We start from the raw sequence: 6,287 nt of genomic DNA on the forward strand, positions 1-6,287 counted from the left end.
TGAAGTTATTTTGTTAAATTTGAGTTTTTTATCTTTTTAATGGTACCAATTTCTTTTTCAAATTCTTCTTAGTTTTGTAGTTATAAAGCTTGGAATTTGAGACTATGCACTGCATAAAATAAGCTGTGAGCCACTGTATATAATTAAACATTTGGATTTTGATTAAAAACATTGAAGATCTGACTGAAAAAGCAAGAAAGTGAGTCTAGGGAAGTCTGACTGGCAAAATTCAAATTTAGAGTTACGTTATAAAAAAATTTAAGTGCTGTGAAATAGAAGTATCCCTTGCGCAATACATGTTGTGCAGTTTGTTCATTTTGTGAGAAATTTAGAAAGCGTACGTTGTATTTACTAAATGAGCGCTGCGTATGAAAAACGCGCGCCTATGTACACACCCTAAAGGTCCAAAAATGGCAAACAAAGAAGTCGAAGACGTTCATAAATAAATGGATGTGAAGGTAAACCGCAGTTTAAAACGTTGACGACTTCCGAGGACGAGGCCCAAAAGCTACTTCTCCAAAGTAAGATAAAAAAAATCAGTGGTTTGCTTGTGACAAAGCCGAACTTAACGTTCCGTGGAGCTGAAGCAGTTTTAAGAAAAGGAGTTGGTAATGTATTTGAAAACACAATTTGAGGACGTTTGCGTACAGCAGACCTCAAATTCCGAAGGACATATAATAATAATACTTGCATAAGCCAAGACAAATTCAGAACGAAATTGGTCAAACGTAATATTCACGGATGAGTCCACCCTTTAGGCGAATAATTGCATATGTCGATTCTCGCGTACTGCTAATAATCGACAACTGCAACGAACTGTTAAGACTACAGTTAAGGTTTATGCTTGGAACTGCTTCTCCGATTTGACGGTTAATTTGTGTTTATCCCTAACTTGAATGCAGTATTGATGAATAAAATTTACCGAAAAGCAATATTACCGTTAGCCGAACTAACCAACCTTGGATTTTACAAGAAGACCACAATCCCAAGCATCGAAACTAAAGGTGCATAGACTGGAAGCAGCAAAATGGGATTGAAATGTTGGATTGGCCTTCACAGTCACGTGATAATGATCGCTTTGACAATATTTGGGCAACAGTTAAGCAAGAACCCAAAGAAAATGTCTCTAATTTGGAGCTGATTACCGCCACAACTTACGCAGAAATTAACACAAAGTATGAGTCGAAGATGTGCAGTCATTAAAGCTAAAGGTGGTGGGCATACATTTTATTGAATATATTGCGTATAATAAATATAATATAATAAGTCCATACAATGCAGTTTGCTGGAATCAAATTGGGAAAATAGTTGCTAAGTTTTGGTGGTCACACTTTTATTACACAGTCGATATTCCCTGTAATTAGCATTCTTACAACTCAGACGTTGGCCTCCTATAAAGAGCGAGCAATATTACTTATTAGCTAGCAATGAGCAGATTAATGCAGATAATACCTTCAAATTTCAAAATGTAATAAGGAAGCGAATTTTTTCCATATGCACAATTTTAATTATTTACTTTATGATAAACCTGTGTAAAAAAATGCGAGCTGCTGTTATTATATAGAGATTTATACAAGGACTAAATAATCTATATTTCGACTTCAATTGGAGGTATTGATATCCTTTACGAGTAGGTATTTCATTCAACTGCCAGCTAGGTTATATTTTTGGTTTTTATATTTATATATATATATTTTTTTTTTCAATTTAAAGCTTGATTTGAAACTCCTTTTACAAGAATAGAAATACACCAAGAAAAAAGTTTAATTATTTTTATAATATTTTTCTCGTTAAACCTCAATAAAGAACATTTGTGCCACATTGGCAGTTCGTAAAATAATTATGTTAATTAAATATCACACGCAGCTGCGGTAGCTGTACCACATAATAACAGACTACCACGCCAGTATCCCACACATACCACCACATCATAACCACACGCACACTTGCACGCACTCCATCATTAATATCTTTATGTGCACTTCAGAAGACACTCAATGAACCACTTAAGCGGCAGCTAGGAGATTGCCTTGAGTATGAGAAGAAAAGTCGCCTCCATGTATATATCTTCACAAACACATACATATATCGACACACATACACATTTAAGTACATACATATGATTGTGTGATTAAAAGAGGCAACCACAGGTGAAGAAATGCGTCGTAAGCACAATCCCTGTTGGAAAATATTTAACTAACAACAAAGATACGAAATTTAATAAGGAGTTATCTCATCCACAGTAGCTGCGCGATGAATTCTGTGGGCATAAGAAATCATTCTTCAGCTCTTTTTGATATTATGAATGGTTAAATATTTGTCCCCACGTCTATGAAAAAGTGGTCGCTAGTTTATTCCACCCGACAGCCGTTTGTTGTTCTAATTATTATCCTAAAGATCTGCGCATCTGCATTTTACATATGTTGGACCAAAAGGGTTCGTCTGATAAATTGTTCACTCAGTGGTGACAAATGTCTATGGTGACGCTGAGGAAAAGTTCATCTACTTGGGTTGGTACCAGAAAACCTTCACATGTTTTCATTAAATAACACAAGCTAATATAAATTCAGTCACCGTAGCCGGATGCATTGATGCGTGACTACCATTCGGGATTTCACAGGTTCTAATCTACGTGCATGAAGTATCAAAATGATAAGAAATGATAATGAAAGTTTTTTCTAATAGCGGTAGCCGGACTCGGCAGGCAATAGCAAACCTCCGAGGGTATTTCTGCCATGAAAAAGATCCTCATAAAAAACATTTATCGATCAGAGTCGACTTAAAACTGTGAAAGAACATCAAGAGGCAGGCCACAGATCCTCCTGTTCCCGGCCAAACACTCAAAAATTATGTAACAAAAATGTTGACTTCCAAAGACTTTTGACGCACTGAATTAGAATTTTAATTGAGAGGTGCCTTAGGTTTTCATGACTTTCCAGCTTAAAGGTGCAGAAAATACGATTTTTGGGTATTTCAGATTAAGAAGCATCTTGCGATATATTTTTCAATGCTTTAACAGCATCTGAAAAACAGTTCTTCTTCTATGTAAAAAATACTTTATTTGTCTCTGAGCTGTTTTCTATTGAGTTAAACAGATAACAGTAAGTAAGTGAACATTTTAAACTGGAGCTCTTCTGAGATCAGATTCGGGCTCAATACGCCAAGAACCTCCAGAAAAGTGTGGTTTGGTTGTTGGTTATGAAAGCTAACAAAATTCCGTAATTCAGTGCAATTCTTTATAATAATCATGTAAAGATTTTGCTACATCTGATAATACATTTTTAACTTGGCTAAAGCTTCAACCATTACTTGAATAAATATAGCTAAATTAATTTGCTCTAGATCAAAAATAATACTGGGTTCGAAAGAAGTCTCACGTATTAAAAAATAATAATTCTTCCCTTTCTTAAAAAATAATGAAAATCTATTGGAAATCTAGTTAGAACGACCGAAATGCGGCTTCGACTTTGACAATATTCGGCTACAAAATTTGAGTTCGATTTGGTTTCAACTTCCGGTAAATAGCCGAACTTTGACCGAGCATTTCTTTCAATTATTTCTTCAATAAGTTTATCAACTTTTAGATTTGCTAATTTTTAATACTGGTATTAAAGCCCACGATTTTTCTCTAATTGTTTTGAAATTTCATCTGCTCCTTTCTCGAATCCGGCTAGTTGGCAATTTTTAGTGCTGCTAGTCAGCTCTATGCCAGTAGATGGCGCTGCGAAGAAGGTTAAAATGCCGATAAGCTAATATTTTTGCATTACAATATAAAATTCATTAGCTATAAATATTAAATGACTACATTGATCTAATTTTTAATGTGATTCAGATATATGCAGGTTTTTTGGATTTATTGGATTATTGAGATACCAACACTTGATTATGTAGAACTTCAGCCCGTAAAAGTCAGTTCGACTCGGTCTAGCCTCAAAAATTGATGTTCGGTCGTTCTCTGAAACGCAACATTAAATTGTTTTAAAAATAAAAAAAATATAATACAATAAAAGGACAATAAAAAAATAATAATAATTCAAACAAATCAAGCGAAGAGCACCGATTCCTGATTTTCCAGCAAGACATCGAGTCACTCCTAAAACAATTTTACATATACATACATATATAATATTCAACGCTAGAGTACTGGAATATGTAGGGCAAGGTAACAGGAAGCATGTGCCACAAATTCCTCTAAGAAGCTTTGTTAATGGAATGGGAAAAAGCGACACGACGACCTCAATGAAAGCAGCGCGCTCCGTGATAACCGCGAAAAATATCAAATTATCGGAAATATGAAACACATATGCGCATACTTACATATTTATGCCAAGCATTAGCCGCTAATACAAAGAAAGTACGCGCCCGGCAATTATATTATCTGGCGCAAATGAGATTCACGCCTGAATATATTATTGATGCTTGTAAATTATGCTCATCTGTTTATCACGGTGGGCAAATACCGTGCTACGCTTAGTCAAATGGGACTTGCATACAAATTTTAATTTTATTAATTTATTTTTTTATTATAGTTTTATTTAAAAAAAGTTGTATTTTAACGATAGGCCAAAATTTCCAAAAATGCTACTGCTTAATATTTGGTAGAATTTTTAAAGCAAAATATTAAATTTCTAACTAAGACCCGACATGCTTTAATGTGTCTCGTGAGTGAGTATATAGGTACTTCTAATATTGGAAATAAGTTTCAAAAATATTTCTTTAAAATCAGAACAAATATCTATGCATTTTTGCACCTTTTCACTTTCATTACAGTCATGTGTGAAAAAATTTACTAAGATTGGTCTAAAAATTTCAATTTTTCTAACGCAAAAAGTTCAATAGGAAATTATTTCACAGTCGAGGCATTTAAAAATCAATTTTGCAAAATTTCGCGACTTCAGATTTAAAGTTTTTAATAATACTCATAAAGATACATAGTATTGATACAAAGGTATGATACTTCGTATCTAGGAATTTCTTCCAACTGCTTTAAAAATGAATTTGATAATTTTTTTGTATGGTTAGCACTTAAATTATAGACATCTTCTTGGATTGAAAACCTCAGGCCGGAATTTCTATACCATGGTTATTATTTCTTTTTTTTCATTGGGGCTGTTACCGTGTAAATGATTTTTCCCAGTCGCTTCTTTCTCGTGTTAACTGGAATCATTTAGACACACCAAGTGAAGCCAGATCTTTCCCTACCTCATATTTTCAACGCACTAAAAGTATTCGTATTCATTTCCCAGTACTAGAAGACATTTCATCGCATACCCTAAATACTGGAGTCTATATACACAGTCGGCCGACATGACCAATTCTCTGCTGCAGTAAAGCTCATACAACTCATTGTTCCATCGTCTGTCGTTGCCAAAGCGCAAAGGTTCATATGTGCATCACAGAATGGTTTTCTTGTGCGTCCTCATCGGCTTTTTTCATGCACGCAAAACTTTGCAAACTCCTACAAAATTAACAAAGAATGCACTAGCGTGTTGTAAGAGTTGATGATCCATCTATTCTCTGGTAGCTTGGACCGCACCATAGTATGCATGTTGCCAATCGCTCGAGGACATCAAGAACTGTTAAATCTCCGTCTGCGACGAACGTACATATTCAGGATGAACGATGACGCGGTCATTGAAAAAAATATATATATTGCCTTAAGTCATGACTTGGACATCCTCGCTTTCATTTGCCGCTCCCCATCCATTATTTGCTTTGTTTATTGGCTCTGCGTCGCACTTAAATATCCAGGTCTTATTTCAGTTACTATCCAAATCACATAAACTCCACCGTTGCTCTGAAAGCGGAACAATACGCAGAAAATATAAACCAAATGTGGAATTCTATATTTGACTGAGACTAAAGGAAGGTCTTCTCTTTCCAGACATATGGTCCAAGTTGGATTAAGTAAAACCGATTATGCACGGAATTTCAATGCTGACGTTGTTAGTGGCTTTAATACTGATAGCTAAATAAGCAATGCCTCTTACTATTTGAAATTATTACTCCATTAGTGGCGTGGACTTCAATGTGTTCTGGAACCTACTACAAAGAGTTTGAAACTCACTTATACAGAATAGGCCTTGAACTCTTAAATATTTGTGAGGGAACTCCATATGTATTCTTTATATGACCACTTAAACCCTCTCATCTAACCTCTCTTTCGCCTTCTGTTCGCACCCTATCGAAATAGCCTGCCTCTTGGTCCTATTGTTAGATGAGATGGCTTCACTGCTTTGGGAGGATTTTAAGAATAGCTACAACAACAAAAACAACAAAGCAGTTAG

Source organism: Anastrepha obliqua, chromosome 2 (genome assembly GCF_027943255.1).
Source record: "Anastrepha obliqua isolate idAnaObli1 chromosome 2, idAnaObli1_1.0, whole genome shotgun sequence".
Lineage (NCBI taxonomy): Eukaryota > Metazoa > Arthropoda > Insecta > Diptera > Tephritidae > Anastrepha > Anastrepha obliqua.